Source organism: Aethalodelphis obliquidens, unplaced genomic scaffold (genome assembly GCF_003676395.1).
Source record: "Aethalodelphis obliquidens isolate GAN/ISIS:26980383/991018 unplaced genomic scaffold, ASM367639v1 scaffold29, whole genome shotgun sequence".
Classification (NCBI taxonomy): domain Eukaryota; kingdom Metazoa; phylum Chordata; class Mammalia; order Artiodactyla; family Delphinidae; genus Aethalodelphis; species Aethalodelphis obliquidens.
This window is the reverse complement of record NW_020837973.1, coordinates 2,118,667-2,137,020: the sequence shown is the minus strand read 5'-3', so window position 1 is coordinate 2,137,020 and position 18,354 is coordinate 2,118,667.

The window sequence follows — 18,354 nt, the reverse complement described above, 5'->3', positions numbered from 1 at the left end:
CATCTCCCTGGTGGTCCTCACCATCTCCCCGTGGTCCTCACCATCTCCCCGTGGTCCTTACCATCTCCCCCGTGGTCCTCACCATCTCCCCGGTGGTCCTCACCATCTCCCCGTGGTCCTCACCATCTCCCCGTGGTCCTCACCATCTCCCCGTGGTCCTCACCATCTCCCCGTGGTCCTCACCAGCTCCCCCATGGTCCTCACCATCTCCACGTTGGTCCTCACCATCTCCCCGTGGTCCTCACCATCTCCCTTGTGGTATCTGGCCTTGTCTGATCTCTGATGACACCAGCAGTCCTCATGGGAACATCACTTTCACAGAGTTCAGGTACTGGGGATCTTGATACTTTACTGTTTGTAAAGCTGTAAAAAATAATAATAAGGCAACTTGCCTTAGAAGCTGCACTCATTAGAGTTCACAAAGTCGTACCCAAAGGCCAAAGTCCAAAGTCACCACACTCACTTTCACAAATAGAGAAGCCTGCCGGCCGCTGCTCACCACTGCAGCTGACCACGAACCAGACTCCTGGAGAAGCCACTGGAGCCCCTGGCCAGATGTCTCACGTGAAAGAGGCTGGGGGAGGCGCTGAGATCCTCATGGACTTGGGGAGAAAATGATGGGTGTGAGAAAAGCAGTGTCTCCACGGCCTTACACACATTGCTGTGTTATCCATCACGCAGCCTCGGTGAAATGAAAGCAGGTAGGCAGAGGCAGGATGTCCATGTTTTCACCCTCAAAGACATCACTGTTTCAGGCACCTCTTCTCCCGAGAGGTAGAGCTAGCCAGTTTGAAGGCCATTGGCCTGATTCAATTTGTAAGTCATTGTCAACTTAGGGGAAGTCAATAAAAGAGGGGCTGTCCCTATTGTTTGTCCCTTCAGGGTTCCCCGTGCCAAATCTTCTCCAGATCCAAGCCATCAGAGGGTCTTGCCTAGCAACTTCCCCAGCCGTGAGTGGTCCTTGGATGGGGCAATGAAAAGACATTTCCTGTGCCGTGTGGTGTAACACGAGCTGCAGATTTCGCAGGAGCTGCAAGCTGCAAGGGAGGAAACTGGAGTGCCCCGAGACAGCGCGCAGCAATTAATCATCGTAGGATGGAGCCTGTCAAGGCCCTTTCTGGGGCTGGTGCTGCTGTCAATTACAGCCAGCCCTGCACCATCTGTAATTGTTTAAAGCATCACCCATACCAGGATCCACGCTTCTAACACTTACGCTTCATTTACGCCTCCCAAAGAACACTCCAGAACACACCACGCGGCCACGAGGCTATGCAGCTGTGCTGACCTCCAAACAAACATAACATTCAGCAAAACCCTCGAGCTGTGAAATAAAATCCCAATGACATGACTTTCATTTTGAGTCGACGTTCTGGCAGCAGGACTCACTCTGGTCAAGGTGAACCAGAAGCGAGAGCAGGTTGCTGCATTTCAGGGCAGACATTGCAAATGAAGACAAGCATTTCAGGACCGAAAGGGCTTTCCCACGCTTGAAACAAATTCTCCACTGAAAATACCACCATCAGTCACATTCACTCTGAGCAATGCCTTTCGTCTGAAACGCGGCACCCGAAAGCTCAGCGTGTCTGTGTTCTCGGCGGGGAACACAGAGGAGGGAATACGCGGATGTGAGCCCACCTGTGTGTAAAGGTGCTGTTCCCTTCCGCCAGCGAGTTAGGTTTTTCTAACTCTCCTAAGAGCACGTGTAGAATAGGTTTAGTTTATTTTATTGATCCATCAATACACAGAATACATTTTATAATTAAAGAAAAAGGAGGGGCACGTCTTTACAGAGGAATTCCAAATAATGTGCGCAACTGTCCCCCTTCCAGGCAGCGGATCTAACACTTCCCTCCCCAGGGCTCACCCTGGAAATTGCACTGGACTTTGTGACTCATTTCCGGACAGTGGAGTCTGGAAGGGGAAGCCCAGCACCTGTATGCAGGAGACACCTGCACCACCCCTTGAGCCCGGCGGCCCAGGCTGGCATCACCTGTGGTGTCACGTGGATGCCACAGACCTCTGATATGTGATGGACAGGTACTTCGTCCCCAGAACCTACAACCCCAAACTAATCATGACACAACCTCAAATAACTCAAATCGAGGGACATTCTACAAAATACCTGCTCAGAACTGTTCAAACTGTCAAAGTCATGAAAAACAAAGTCTGAGAAACTGTCCCACATTGGAGGAGCCCGTGGAGACTTCTGACTAAATGCAACAGGGCCACCTGGACTGGATCCTGGATCAGAAGACGACATTGGTGGAAAAGCTGGCAAAATCCAATAAATTCTGTGTTTAGCTGACAGTGTTGTCCCAGCTGACTAAGACGCTGACTTTAGGGGAAGCTGGCTGAAGGGTATATGGGAACTCTCTGAACGATCTTGGCAATTTTTCTGTAAATTCTAAAATTATTCCCCCTCAAAACGTTTACAAGATCAGATGCAAACAAGTGTTCCAAAATGCTGAGCCACTGTAGCTGAAACGCATGGTGTGTGTCTCCTTTTCCCTCTGCCCCCTTCGGGCACGGTTGTGAGGGTGTGACCACCCGGCTCCTGGAAGGCAGACATCTTCTTGGATTGAAATATGTGACATTTCAGCTCACTAAAATGTTTCCAAGTTTCCATGGTTTCTTTCCCTTCCGGAGAATATTCTGGATTCCATGTCATTTGCTACTAATAATAACCTATGGAAATGTAGGCCCACAGTGGAAAGTGCAGGAGCTAACATATAAACAAAATAGGTAGCAAAAATCTTCATTGAGTCTACTTTCCCTGTTAGAAAGTTACACAAGAGCTTAAAATATTTTCTTCTATCTCTTTATTATGTCTAAGAAGGATATAACCAGGGCTTCCAGAATCTCTGGGCAGAAGCCCTGCTATGGCCCAAATTACCACAAAGCATGTGTGTATGAACCTGTTGGAAACATTTGGTGTTATTTGATGTAAATGGCTTATACTTTGCTCCTTTGTGTGGACGGAGCAGAGCTTGGGTCAACCATGTCAACCCTTTGATGCTGTCTCCTTCATGGTCACAAACACGGAGGCTTCACCCGAAGCAACATTGCAGTTACACAGGGATGTTGCCGGTTGGTGGAATGCCCCCCCCCCCTTGTGTGCGGTCACTGACGTTCCCCAGAGCTGTCCAGAAGCTGGTGGGGTGCTGAGAGTTTCTATCCCAACATGCTAACACGGTCAAACCCTCCTTGGAACTTACATTTATCCCTCTCCAAAATTAATATGGAAAAGTTAATAGCCTTGAAGTTATTGCAGGGAATCAAGAGCCAGTCTTCAACCCAGACTATGCCCACCCCAGGGAAGAGGGCTTCCAGGGGAACCCAGCTCAGGTGGGTAGAAGGACATCAATTTCCAGCTTCTCAGCCTCCCTGTGCTTCTTTCTTAAATCTGCTCTGGCTGAGACCTGCCCACTGCCGGCCTTTCCCTCTCTTTCCGATCACTCCTTCCTCACTTCTCAAAAGGAAGATGCTGCCCTACAGTTCGGAGCCTAACTGTGGCACCTTGGCACCAACCCCACCCCACAAGGATTCCAGGGCTCCAAACAAGAGATGGAGGTTGAGAAGGTGAATGGTACAAGGCCTCTGCAAGCCTGGCGGCGCCCACCTCTCTGTAATCATCACTGTGAAGGAAGAAGGAGTCAGCGTGTTGTCAGGTGGTCACTTAGAACCATATTTGATGATAGATCGTTATGTGATGTTTGGTCTATAACTCAGAGTTTTAGAGAACCAAGTGCTATTTTTAAACCCAAGTTTCTTCTATTTTCATCTGTTTATGTACTTTCAGTGACCACAACAGCAAAAGGGCATGAATAAATTTGAACCATATTTGATTCTAGCAGTAAATCAATATCATCAACTATGCATTTTATTTACAGACTCCTTTACAACAACATTGTATTTTTTATGTTTAATAACTTTTAAATGTATAATATATTCTTATCGTTTTGCTCCAGTTTTTACAAATAAAATTTCTATTAATAACTCAATCCAAAATAAAAGCCTACACAAAACTTCTTTAAGAAAATTTCGGTTATATATATTTTGCGTTGCAAAGAAGAATGATTGAGTCATCAATACAAGACTTAAGAGCAATGGTACATAAAACTGGGGTTTAGATATAATAATATAATACTAGATAAAATTAGGATTTTAAATATAATGGAACTAGAAGTTAAAGAAAAAGAAGATGAAGTATTATTAAAGAGATGAGGATGGACATCAATTCAGTATCTCATTTCAATTTCAAGATGTTCCTGGGTTTTTAAATAAATGCTGATGGGTATCCAGTCAGTCAAAATAGTGATGTGATAATTTAATTTTGAGATGTTGATACAAAAATCACATATTTTGTAACTACTTAAATAGGATGGAAAATGTTAAATGTCACCATAAAGATGTGTGAGGGAACCTTCAGTTGTGAGAAAGTGATTTGAGGTATGTGTGATGAGGAAAGTTGGGGACCCGCTCCTGGAGTGACCGCTAGTGTGAAGACAGGGGTCCTGAGTGGGTCTCACTACCCTTTGTCTCTGTCTACCGGGCTCTCCGGAGAGCCTTGGGGAGCTTGGCGGGCAGCACCTTGGGAGACACTGGTCCAGCTGAGTCGTTGCCCTGGGTGGAGGTCCGGCACCTGTGCCTGGGCAGGTGGGCTGGCTTTCTCCCAGGGTGCGTTGTATAGACACGACTGTTAGGTGCTGCTAGGACAGCAGTGGCACTGCCAATTGTTACTGTGGAAACGCTCGCCCCCCCCATCACCACCTTTACAATGTATCTGAAATGAAGGCTTTAAATAACTCTAAACCCATTGTCTTATTGCTTTCTTTTTCAATCCCATGAGCATCATATGTCTTCTAGAAACTGTCAGAAATGTGGTTTTGAAAACTTTTCAGTTTGTTTCCGTTTTTATACTCCCAAGGCTCTTCGTCAAGTTCTATCCATTTTGCTCGGCTTTTGCTAAAAGCCTGTTGGAAGGTGAGGTCTTCCCTATTCTCACAATTTCCCTTCTTCTCTCTTTTTATAAAGGAAAGCTTTTATTTTATTGTCATCATTATTAATGATATTGTTACCCTCTGGCTGCTTGATAAAAGTCCAGTATTCTGACCAGAGGTTACCCTAGAGATGGCAGGGATGGTGTCCTCCTTCCGAGGTGGGTGATAGGGGCCCCTTCGGAGCACCCCTGTGCGGAGCCTCCGGGTTGGGGGTGTCCTGTGTATGTAGGGCTCTGTCTGCATAGACCATCGGCCTCGGGATGCATTGGCCACTGCTATTCCTACTGATGGGTGAGGCTGTGGGGTCTGAGGGCCACGCTAGCCCTCATGGCTAGCATGCTAGCACCTGGGCCTCATGGACGAGAGGCCCCGACGTAGCTGCCTGGGAATATTGTGAATCTGAAAATCTGCCCTGAGTCTCCCCTGGGATGCCTCGGGCTACCCCTGTCCTGACCCGTTTCCTGAATCCCAGCGGCACTATGGATGGTGCCACTACAAACTCAGGGCTTGGAGGTGGTAGCCTTGGAACAGAGGGTTGGCTGTTCAAACAACTTAGCATCATGTTGCCTGCCAGGGTCGCTGTGTTGGCTACTCAGGAAGGGGCTCTTTGGGGCTCCTGGTAACTGCATTCCAGGAAGACATTTGAGGGGGGAGGGGGAAGCCAGGAGGTTCTGCAGGGCTTTGGGAAAGAATGTGCATCCCACCCAGCAAAGGCTGAGTCCCGGGGCAACTGTGGGTGCCCTCCAAGGCGAGCGGCCAGCACTCCAGCCCTGGCCTCTACTTGAAGCACGAGGACTCTGGGCTCATGGCAGTCACTCCGGGGGCTGCACAGAAGCCCACGCCTGTCGGGTGGCAATGTGACGACCCTTGGACATGCAGGTCCTGTGCCAGCTCTGGACGGGCCCAATGCCTGTGTCCCCATCCTTCCCCTGGACTTGAGCCCAACGCCCTGCCCCATGCAAACTCTTCATGAAGCCACACGGCCAGAACAAAGCAAGTTTTCTACATCTGACACATGAACACCATCTGGAGAAAAGCCCTGGAATAACTGAACGTGATTTTATAATTTTGGGGCTTTCCTCCAGCATTGAGGACCCGCAAGTTTCCCAGCTGCGGTTCACGAAGTTTTTCGGTGGTTGGAGCCTCTCGGACAGGTATTGTGAATGCAGTCGTGGACAGATCAGGGTAATTCCCGAGAACACATGCTGAGGGTCTGCCCGTAAATGATCATTAAGAATGACTGTCTCCCCCAGCTATCCAAGTATTTCCTACAACAGATGAAGAGCCCTCGCTCTTAAACAAGGCCAGACACAGAATATGATTTAATTTTGTAGTTAATTTTTAAATTGAATTAATTGACAGAGAAGCTCTCTGTGTTCGTGATATGAACAGCGGGTACCTACTCATCAATAAAAAATGATTATTAATCAATAATCGCACAGTAGTCACTCTGGAATGATTTGCGAACGGAGGAAACAAAAAAAAAAAGCCATGCAAACTAGCAACACGCAAAGGGAACATTTATAAGCACGTGTACGTATCATAGACATACAGTAGCCCATTTCACAGGAGTCACATCCAGAGCTCTTCATCTGTCTTCTCTCTCCTTTCGTCACAGTTGTCACTGGTGCTGGTCACTCTGGTGTGGGCACGCTCCGTCCTGCTTCCTGGGGGATGGGGGTTGAGGCGGGGTGCTAAGATTCTGAGGACGGATGCCTTTGCCTCCAAACCTCGGGAGCTCCAGGGCCCCCAGAGGAGACCTTGTCTCGTTGACCTCAGCCTCCCAGTGCCTCACCCTGATTTTTTTCCAGTCCCACGGCAGGGGTGTGGGAAGAGGTGGCTTCTTTAAACACACTTTACACCAGCCCATCGTGCGCTCAAAACCGGCACGCAGGGGTGTGTGCATCTGATGCTTTAGACATCGTACAGGCGTATTTCTTAAAAGGAAATCACATAAGACATGTGAAAGCACTTTCTGTAAGTGGAAATTGTTCAAGACCGCTAATGCTATTAATACATTTTTTTTTTGCTCATAACATTATGAAAATATTGAGTGTGAAACCAACCTCAGACAGGTTAGCATGGCTCCTGGACATGTGATTATCCCACCTCAGACCTGAGGGAGCGGCAGGTGACAGAGGCCAGCCCGCAGGGAGGTGCTCAGAGACGCGGCCCCAGGGATGAAGCAGCTCCCAGGGTCTCTCGGAAATAGAACTGTGGTCCCCATGGTCCGTTTCTCTGCTCCCTTCACCCACCGTGGGACAGAAACACCAGAGGGAAGTCTTAGGAGAATGGGGTGCACTCCTGTCTCATGATTTCACCCGGTTCAGAAAACATGATGCAAGAAGCTGTACGGTGTAGAGGGCAGGACCCGATTCCTGGTTTCCCCCAGGCTGGCGGATGAGGGACGGATGGACAGACAGAGGATGTGGCAGTCCCTCGCCCGGCACTCCTGTTCCTGGAGCCACGCGGCTCCCGCTCGCCCATCTCACGGGAATGAACCGCAAGGGGGAAGAGCTGGGGTTTAAAAGCCTTTTGATCTTCCTGAAAGATGGTTGCCAGATGGGGAGATGGAGAGCCATTCGAACACTAGGAATATACACTTAAAATCATCTTCATCTTGTTCAGGTTTTCTCTGCAACTCTATATTAGAGGAGAAATTGATCATAGCTGTGATTTGGGGGGGAAAGCTTTTAAAGGAAGGACGGTAACTTCGGAGATGTCAGAGGCGGGCAGGAGTGCAATTTAAGACTCGTGTCACTCAGTGACACGTTTATATCAGGGAAGAAGGACTCGTTTATACCAGGGAAGAATAAAACACATAAGGAACACATTTATGGAAAATATTCACCGATTGACCTGTTTATTACTCAGATATGGAGAAAGGGGAGAAAAAGGTTTTGAAAATCTTTTCCCACATTTTTCAACTTTGCCGCTCCGGGCCCCGTGCACGGACCTCTCTTCTCTCCATCAGCAGGCTGAGTCTACGTGGAGTTTCTGAGATGTACTTGATGATGAGGAAAATACATTTAAAATGATGTATTTTAAAAATGTCCACCCCCACTGGGAATTTTATGTCTAGAGATAAAGAAGAAACTGTGTACAGGTGCATTTCTACACTGGAGGCATAATTGAAACAGTACATGTTTATACTTGCTCTAATTGGTAACATATAAACTTACTCAAAAAGAAACTTCATGACCTTTCAATCAAATATATTACTTTTTCAATGAAAGCTTTTAGGTCAAACTTCTAAGCATGTATCGGGACATCTCTCATCAAGAATTTAGTCCAACGAAAACAAGCAGAACATTTAAAATTCACTTTGGGGGGGCAAACTGTGGGTCCAAAACAATGTAATTTGATGAGCCTGCTATAATGACAAATCCGTGTTTACACTTCCCTGTCTCGCTGAAAAAGCACCAGCAATTTGCCAGTTGTGAGCATTTTCCTGGCACGATGCCCATGCTGATGTGCACATTTCCCAATACTGCCAAGTGTTCCCGTGGGATCGGTGCCCACGTTTTGGATTTATTGAAAATGCTGCACTTTAGGACATTCTAAAAGCAGAGCCCAGCCGACTGGTGCAGATGCACATGTCTGGGCAGACACTCAGGACAGTGCTTTCCAGGGACTTCCCACCTGACCCAGCCGGGCAGCCACCTTGTTCCTATCCAACAGTGGCCTGGGACCCCCGGGTCCAAAATCAGTACTTCCCCCAGTTTGGAATCAGAAGAGAAATCAGAATAATTCACTGAGTGTGCTCATTTAGAGTGTCTACATCAAAGTTAGGCAAGGAGTTAGTTCCACTTCTCCATCAGATTGTTTAAAAGAAAATCTCAGAGCTGCGAATATGGAACAAGCCCCGTTTGTAAGCTGCAGCTGTGAGTCAAGATCTCACGTTTAAATATTTGCAACAATGAGGCTCAAAAGGCTGGCGTGAACAGGTTTACATGACTCACTGATGAAGGTGGCGAGTGGTGTGTGGAAGTGCTCTATCACGATTGAATACGTAGCCGCCGGGACTCTGCATCGGTTGCATTCGCTGGACGTTTTTGGAGGCAGCAATGAAACCGCTTGCTGAAGTCCCAGCACTGGGATCCCTCCTCCAGGGACACTGGTTCCCTGTGCCGTTCCCCCTCCCCAACACTGGCTGCTCAGGGACCCCCTTCCAGGCAGGGACTGTCCTCTCCATCACCATCTCCGGCTGAGCAACCTGCTCTTCCACTCAGCCAGCCTATTGGGCTGGAGGTGCCTGCCTCCCCCTTCCTGAAGTGGGAGGCAGCATCAGTCCACCACTACCCCCTGGGGCCATGGAAAAGAAGATTGTGCACTGCCCTCCTTCCCCAGCACCTGTCACATCTCCCCTCATGCTCACAAGGGTCTCACTGTGCCCACCTCTGCCACCCAGCGGGACGGGGGACGCCTCTCCATGTTGAGGGCAGATGCCAGGTGAGCTGAGACAATGTTTGCAAGAATTCCACTGTCTGCCTCCAAGGTCGTCTTGGGTATGGAGAGGAGAGCGGCACAGGAAACCAGGGTCCCCAGAGGAGGGATCTCAATTCCGGGACTTCACAAGGATTTTGGGTGGGAAACTTACACATCAACTCACTGAATGTCCATGATCACTTATTCAAGCATTTAAAAATATGTCTTTATATTAACTATCTGTGTGCAGGCATCGTGTCAGGTAAAGAAGACACCATGATGAACAAGACATAATTTCTGCACTCGGGAACCCAGAGATAGGTGCAGAGAGAGAAAGCAAACGGGAAAACGACAGTAGACAGAGATGTGCCCTGAATTAAGAGTGTGACGGCGAGAAAGGTACAGTGGTGTCTGTACCTGTGGAAGAGGCAGGACAGAGAAAAATAAACCTGAATGAGGATCACCCAGGAGGAAAACAAAGGCAGCAGGTACATTCTGTTCCTTTTGTTATAGAGAGGTCATTAAAATACCCCTGTGAAATAAGCAAATGGAATTCACGTGATAGAACTGAAGAAAATGTTTTAAAATATTTTAACAGAGTCCACACTTAAGGCTATTAAAATGTGTCACTGATGCATGATAAACAGAAATGCTGTTTCTTTACATCCTCCTTCACCTCACTCTGAATCACTTAAGTGCAATGGCAAAGCAACACATGTAAATATATATTTAATGTCCCTCTAAAGAAGAAATGTGCATGTGCGTGTGTGTGTGCGCACACGTGTGTGTGTGTGTCCACTGGGAGGTACAGCCGGTGAGAGATTGTCTAACCTGGTGACCCATCCCGCCCCCAGGATTCCTATGGAAGCTGTGCATGCCTGGTAATTATTATTCTAACCCTATTAGCATAATGATAGCCTACTTCCCTGGCACTGCATTTTTATCCACAATCTCCCAGAGGTCTTTAAGCTTGTTAATAATCATTACAGATAGCCAATGAAGTGAATCAAGGCTAAAATGAACTCACCTGAACTAAAGAGATTAACCCTGCTCAGGCCTGAAGTACCCCATAAGTATTCATCAACAGTCTCTCTCTATCAGCAAATAAATAATAAAGAGAGTTATGGGGAAATTACCCCGTGTGGGAACACATATTTTTGCTTCAGTGAGTGACTTCTTCCAAGTGGTTCCATCTTTAATTAATACTACCGGACACATCTGAGCTATTTTCAGATGCAATATTCCTACAGATGTGGTTGGGAGTTTCCTGAGGCCTTAGTATTTTATAAGATGCTAAGATATATCTGTCAGCTATTAGGATGCTACATGAAACAGATACTCAAGCAATAGGTCATCAAAAGAAAACTAAACTAACCTTAGGAAGCAGCATAATTCATTGTCTTCCCGTCCTTTTTTTTCTGTTATAATCCTAGATCAGATTTTGCTCAGGCACCAAAAATGCTGTTTCTGATTCTTTGCCTCAACCTACTCTGTGACCTGGGCTGGCTCTTGGTCACTCTGAGCTTGTTATCCTGTAGAAGTGATGAACCATTGCTGTCCATAGAAGTCACGTGATGGACAGGGCAGTGTCTGTGCCCGGGGCCAAGAGCAGAGACCACGAGTGGCCCTGAAATTCATCCTAAGAACTTCCAAAGTCCTGTCACCTTACCAGCTGGTCATCCTTCCTGGTGAGCTCAGCCACTCGAGAATAAAATGCTTTCCAGATCTGTTCAAGTCCTGATATTTATTCTGTAATTATGAAGAGCTCCTCAGAGTATAAATACCCTTTTCAAAATTTCAAGAAATTGCATGATATTATGTTTATTAGAAAAGCACTACGGATCTGTGGTAGGAAATTTCGATAACACAAATGAGAAAGAAAAGAGTGAGAGGGGGAGGAAGAAGGAAAAGAAAAGAAAACAAAAAGAAACCTGACCCCAGGCCTCTGGCCCCAGGGAACACCCTTGTCCACGTTTTGGCGTCTACACCCCAGACTCTCTCTACATCATCCACCAAGTCGCGGAAAGGGCTGAGGAACCACAGCCTGCATCGCATCGTGACCTGCTCTCCTCCCAGGAAGGCTCTCTAGGGGGAGGGGAGGGTCTGCTTAGGGTCTCTGTCGTTCAAGCTCCCGCATGGGCCACAGATCCAGCATCTGCCCCTCCCCCGGAAGTTCCAGGTCCCTCTCCCCCTTCCTGTGATGTCCTCCCCTGCCCATCGTGGGCTGTAGTCTCGAGGAGCAGCCTGCTGCCCAGCCATACCACAATCACCATCACTCTGTGCATGCGCACGTGTGTGCGCACATACACACACACACACACACACGCACACACACATGCGCGCACACACACACGCACACACACGCACACACTTTCCTTAAATGACCTGTTGTCCTCTTCACCATTCCATGTCTTGGGAGCCCTAGCCCATTATTGCCAATCAACCCAAACAGCCTTTAACTAACCCTTTATCCTTAGCATTTTCATGACTGTTTTGTCATGAAAATGTTATGGTTTATCCTACCCTGCTTACCTGATGAATTAGAATCTTTTTGAACATGGGAATTCATGTTGAGTATACCTCCCCAATTAATATTGTTATTTAGGCTCAAATGTCGCTGACTGGATGACTAGTGGGGGCAAGTGTACAGCTGACCATCAAGTGCCCTTTGAACCTTCCTTAAATTGTGTAATGTTTTAATAAAACATCACATCTCGCATTAAATCCACATCTCCTTTGCATTGCTTGTGGGTTAATAGCTTGCAAACGTCGTCTGGTTCAGGTGTGATTGTATTTACAAATCCACCTTCTTCCATATTCTTCTTCACTGTATTATTTCAGACCATTTTTTTTACAGTGTAACAGGATAGCTTTGATTTCTTATCCAAGTTTCTAACAGGGCAGAATCTATCTAGGTTTGACACCAGCTGCTAAGAGAAACTGCATTGCCCAATCCCTTGCAGCCTTGCTCCGTTTGCAGATAAAGACTGAGTAGTAGGATGTCTAGGTAGAACCACTGGTACTAGGTAGAACCTAGGTGGGCAGGTATAGGTAAGGGGTTGGGTGGCACTACTGTCGGCATCTAAAAGCTCTTCAGCATGAACTGTTCAGGCGCTCCTCCGGGACAGTGTTGTCTAAGAAGCAGTGAGCACCTTGATGGACTTTTAGGTTGTTCAAAGGTTTAGCCTAACTATGTGGAAATATAACTTTTATCATATTCATAAGTCAGGGGGATAAAATAGCAAACATTGTCAAATGTAGAGTATGCCTTCCTTGGTTGGGCAAGGGTAGATTAATGGGGTTGTAGACACACACAGCTGTGTACACGTGTCTGTGCAAGCAAACACACTCACGCACCCCAGGACCACTCTGATCCCCAGAATCTTCATTGCACATGCTACCTGATTCCTGTGTTCCAGAGTAGCTTTATTTAAATGCCGTGTCTTAGCTCAGGCTGCCATACAAAATATCATAGACTCAGTGGCTTAAACAACAAGCATGTATTTCTCACTGTTCTACCCGCTGGGAAGTCCAAGGTCAAGATGTCAACAGATTTGGTTCCTGAGGAAGTTCCTGATGAGGACCTTCTTCCTGGTTTGCTGACAGCCACCTTCTTGCTGTGACCTCAGGGGGTAGAGGGACAGAGCTCTTCCTATAAGGACACAAATCCCACCATGGGGGCCCCACCCTCATAACCTCACCTAAACCTAATTACTTTCCAGAGTTCTCCCCTCCAAATACCGACACATTGGGGGTTAGGGCTCCAACTTGTGAAAGGTGGAACAAATATTCAGCCCATAAGCCCTGACGTTTCATTAAAATCAACAGAAAGCTTATTTGAGGATGACAGAAAACATTTAGATGTATACAATTAATGACACTTAATGTGTGTTCAACAATGCACAGAAATACACAAGAACAACCCAGTGCCAACATTAAATTAGACAAAGACCGCTCCTCCCTGAGGAAGGATCTCTCCTGTGAAGACGTGCAGTCTTAGAACTGAGATCCACAGCGTCCTGGACACAGCAGGTGGTGAGGCTGGCCCAGGGCTTATGCAGCCCTCTCTCCTGGGACCAGCTGTCCCCTTTCCATCCTGCATGCTGGGTCTGCAGTGATGCCACCTGCTGACTCTTGCTAAACCCCCCGTGGCCCACGGTGGGGCTGTCGCTGAGTGTACAGCTCAGAGTCTCATCTCATCAGCATCAGCATCTCTGCAATGTTCCAGGGGTCAATCTCAGGGCAGACATCATCTTTCCTTTTCCAAAATAAATGCTGGAAGTGCCAGGCTCACCCTAGCACATTTACACTAGCCCTGAGTGTAGCACATTTACACTAGCCCCTTTGACAGGGGCTTCTCACACCATGAGCAGGCTCTTCCTGGGGACAGTACCCTGGTGAGAGTCTGCAGATCCTGAGAAGTGTCGGACTTTTATCGAAGGATGAAACACCGTCTCTTTTTAACTTAAAGTGGCTTGTTAGGACTCCCCATTCTCAAGAAGAAACCCACCTTTTAAGGTATTTTTTTTTTTTTTTTTTTTTTTTTACGGTACGCGGGCCTCTCACTGTTGTGGCCTCTCCTGTTGCAGAGCACAGGCTCCGGATGCACAGGCTTAGCGGCCATGGCTCACGGGCCCAGCCGCTCCGCGGCATGTGGGATCTTCCCGGACCGGGGCACGAACCCGTGTCCCCTGCATCGGCAGGTGGACTCTCAACCACTGCGCCACCAGGGAAGCCCCTTTAAGGTCTTTTAAGGTGTGTGGTGCACCCCATCTTCTCCACGGCATCCCTCCCATCCTGACCCCGCTCAGAACAGTCTCGGGCTCTCTATAAACTCTGAGCACCAGTGACTCCCAAATCTACAGCTCCCACATCACCTCCCAATTGCATCTTGTCCCCTGAGCCCCGGCCACATGGCCGCTCACTCGGGAAGGCTGGGGACATTCACCTGCTTTTCCCCCATCTCTCAAAACCCAATCCACACGGCGCCCCGTCGTGGCCACTGTCCTCCAGGGAACACACCTTCCCAGCCCCTATTTTCCAGTTCAGCACAAGAGCCCTGCATCAGCTCTGCAGCGTCTTTTACCTGCACTTTTTCTGGACATAAATAATAACGTTATCCAGGGTTTTCTTTGGTGAGTCACCTCTAAATTAACACATGACCTTCTCTTGGGCCAGCATGTTCCCCGTCTACCTCCTTGTCCTCTGGCTGTGGCCTCCGATTACACCTCCTAGACTTCTCCCAGCATAGCGAGGTACCTTCACCCACACCCCGCAGCACCTTGGGCACTGCTACTAGGAGGAGCGTGCTCTTATTCTTATCCGCCCTGGCCCTGAGTAGCCACCTTTGCTCAACGCGAGTCTGTGAAACATGTGAGATTAGAAACATAAAAGAAAAATTCTGGCTGGATTTTGGTCACACTCCCTTTATCCTAACAGCCTTGTTTCTTGGCAGCACTGGAAGGGTGGTCCCTCCCAGGCCAGGAGAAGTGAGTCAGCCCTGAGTTCCAGCACGCTGGGAATGGGCAAATCTCCCCTTGGAATTTGTCTGCTCCAGCTTCTGGTAGCCCCAAACTGGGCTCCAACCAGCTGTGCTGTTCCTTAAGTCAGCGTCACCTGCTGGGTATCCAAGTAAAGGAAACTTTTGAAGATAAGTGACAGATGTGTACCCCCAAACTCAAGAGCAAGAAACAAAAACAGTCACCACTGACACCCCTAAATTAGAAAGCAGAAGCAATAACTGTGTTTGTTCGCTTTTGCCAAATTATTGATGTACACACAATGTGCTTTTATCCTTTTAAATTACCAAGTCAAAACATAGGAGTTACACGTCTCCACACTTGTACGTGCTTCTCCAGATCACGAGGAGGGCTCTCAGTGACCCCGAGCGCCTACACAGCTCTCAGCCCAATGCAATCTTTCTCAGAGAAACCCTTCTGGTAGCTCTTAACTGCATTTTTAGCTTTTACCTTGAAATCCCACTGTTCCAACTGCCTCACACTATGACAGGCCTCCTGGTGTCTGCATAGACCTTGAGCTAGAACTTCTGAAGTGGCCGCCCCCTCTCCTATCTTTACATTTTGTTGTTTCCACTGAAAAGCAAGGGCTCACACCTATGTGTGCAATAAATTCAGAAACGATCCACAGCGCGGATGAAAAGATGGATAACACAAGTCAGAAAACGGCAACCCACATGCCACCCCAGTACCCCCGCCATATTTTACTCTGCATTTCAAAATACATCCTTCGGACAGATTTCCCTGCAGCAGGAAATGGTATCAAAACAGTTCAAATAAGCTTCTCAGTGGCCACTGCACAAACAGCTTCTGCTTCGTTATAACACTGTCTGAACACTCCTGACGTTTTCCTTATTTCCCACAGTTTTTGTCTTATTTTATGATCCTCTGTCAGCAAAACAACAAGCTCCCAAAACATGTTTGCAGGGCACACAAGGGTCTCAAAGGCCACGGACAGCCACATACTTTTACATCAGAACCAACCTGTCAAGGAAAAGCCATTAAACCAGAGACGCATCCTGTCCTACTGGCAGCAAATACGTTCACACTCCCAGGGTAGCTATGAATAAAGGCGCTGGCCAGTAAAGGATGGCGCCCTCACCTTCCTCCAGAGGAATGGGAGACAGGACCTCTGCCTGGACAGTGAAATGTTCGGACAGCATGTGCTGTGACCGCTGCAGCGGAGAGTGAGCAAGGGATGCGTACGAGGTGTGTGCACGATGCTCGTGGACTTGCAGGAGGGGAGAGCACGGCTGCCCCACTGGCTGTGCAGGTGGGAGATGGCGCTAGTCAGCCCTGTATCATCCAGGGAAACAGGACCACTAGGATAGAGATACGTAGATAGGTAGGTAGGCATAGACATGAAGCCACCATGTCTGTGTAACCATGAAGGAAACAGCGTCAAAGGGCTTACATGGCTGACCCAAGCTCTGCTCCATCCACACGAAGGAACAAAGTGCAAGCCACTTACATCAGATAACACCAAATGTTTCCAACAGGTTCATACACTCGTGTTCTTTGTGGTTATTTGGGCCACACCAGGGCTTCTGCCTGGAGATTCCGGAGTCCCTGGTTATATACTTCTTAGACATAAAAAAGAGATCAAAGAAAATATTTTAAGCTCTTATGTAGATTTCCAAATGGGAAAAAGTCACTGAAGCAATAATATGTGCTCCCACATGGGGTAATTTCACTGCAACTCTCTTTATTATTTATTTGCTGGTTGGAAGAAACTGTTGATGAATACTTATGGGGCACTGCAGGCCTGAGAGGGGTTAACATCTTGAGTTCAGGTGAGTTCATTTTAGATAGGTAGGTAGGTAAGTAGTTAGATAGATCATCTACTTATCTATTATCTACCTGTCTATCTATTAACTACCTATTTATCTATCTATCTTATTATCTATCTCTCTATTATCTATCATTAGATAGATCATCTACTTAACTATTATCTGCCTATCTGTCTATCTCATTATCAATCTCTCTGTTATCTCTCTCTCTCTCTCTCTATCCAGTTACCTACACATATCTATATCCACACATGCACATACACAGAAATATTTTTTAGAGATTTATTTCAAGGAATTGGCTTCTGCAGTCCTTGGGGTTCCAAGTCTGAAATCCGTGGGGCAAGCCAGCAGGAAGGGCAGGCTGGAAACTCTCGGGCAGGAGCCAATGCTTTGGTCTTGAGGTGGACTCTCTTCTTCTCTGTGGAACCTCAGTTTTGGTCTTAGGGCCTTCCACTGATCGGACGAGGCCCACCACCTCAGGGTGGGGCATCTCCCTAACTCGAGTCCACTCCTGCAGGAACTGACACAGCTACCATCAGCTTGGCACCCACACAAGGAGTGGTGTCTGGCTGGATAAGCCTGACCCAGGTGACACACACACTGACCATGGCAGGGGGTGCTGAGCTGAAGGACCCCTGGTGCACCTTTCCCTTTCTGTGAAGGCCCCACCCGTGATTTGTGGGATAGGCACTGCCCTCCCACCTCCTCCCCACACAGGGCAGATGGAGCTGTAGAAGGACACACCCTGAGGGCACAGGAGGGGCTCCACGCGGTGTCTACTCTGACTCACCTGCCCTTCCAAACTCTGGGCAGAATGCCACTCCTTCCATGATGAAGCCTCACTCTTCAGCTGCAGGTGGAGCTGGCCACGCATCACCTGGGTGGGCAGGGCAGACAGGACGAAGGGCAGGGAGGGGTTCGGAAGAAGGTGAGGAAGAGGGTGACCGTGAGGACCCTAGTGTCGTCTACCTGAAAATAAGACAACGAGAAGATGGGGGAAGAGAGCTGAGAAATACACAGCGTGACCCCCACCATCCCCACGCACAGAACCACCCCCAAGGGCAACAGCATTGTAGACGAACAGACATGTAGTCCAGCAACAGACCACCAGGAAGGGTCTGTACTGTGGAGGGTGAGAGGCACACCTACTGCTAGCCTCACACACGGCAGCGTGGGGACTGGGCCGCATGGCTGGGCGGCTGGAATGGACACATGGGACGCGGGGTGGAATGGTTGCAGGGGCGTCCGTGGGTTGTAAGAACCCGTCCACCTTTTGGATTGTGCCCTTTTCTGTACACAAACATTCAGAGGAGAGAGGACGGTGCTCACCCCAACCCGCACTGGAGCGCCTCAGAATTTGAGTCACCGAGGAACTAAGTGTCACCACTTGGTCAACGCATCCTCTTCACATGATGGTCACCAGGGTGGAGAGCATCACCTCATTGCCAGGATGAGGAGGCAGAGGTCCACAGAAGGGCAACTCAGCCAGGCTCACGGGGTCGGGTGGTAAGTGCTGGAATCTGGTGAACCGAGGTCCTGGGTCTCACTCTCGGGGCAGCCTCCCATACCCCTTCACAGGGACCTGCCCGACCCCAGGCACGAAGCCCCCCCGCACAGGGA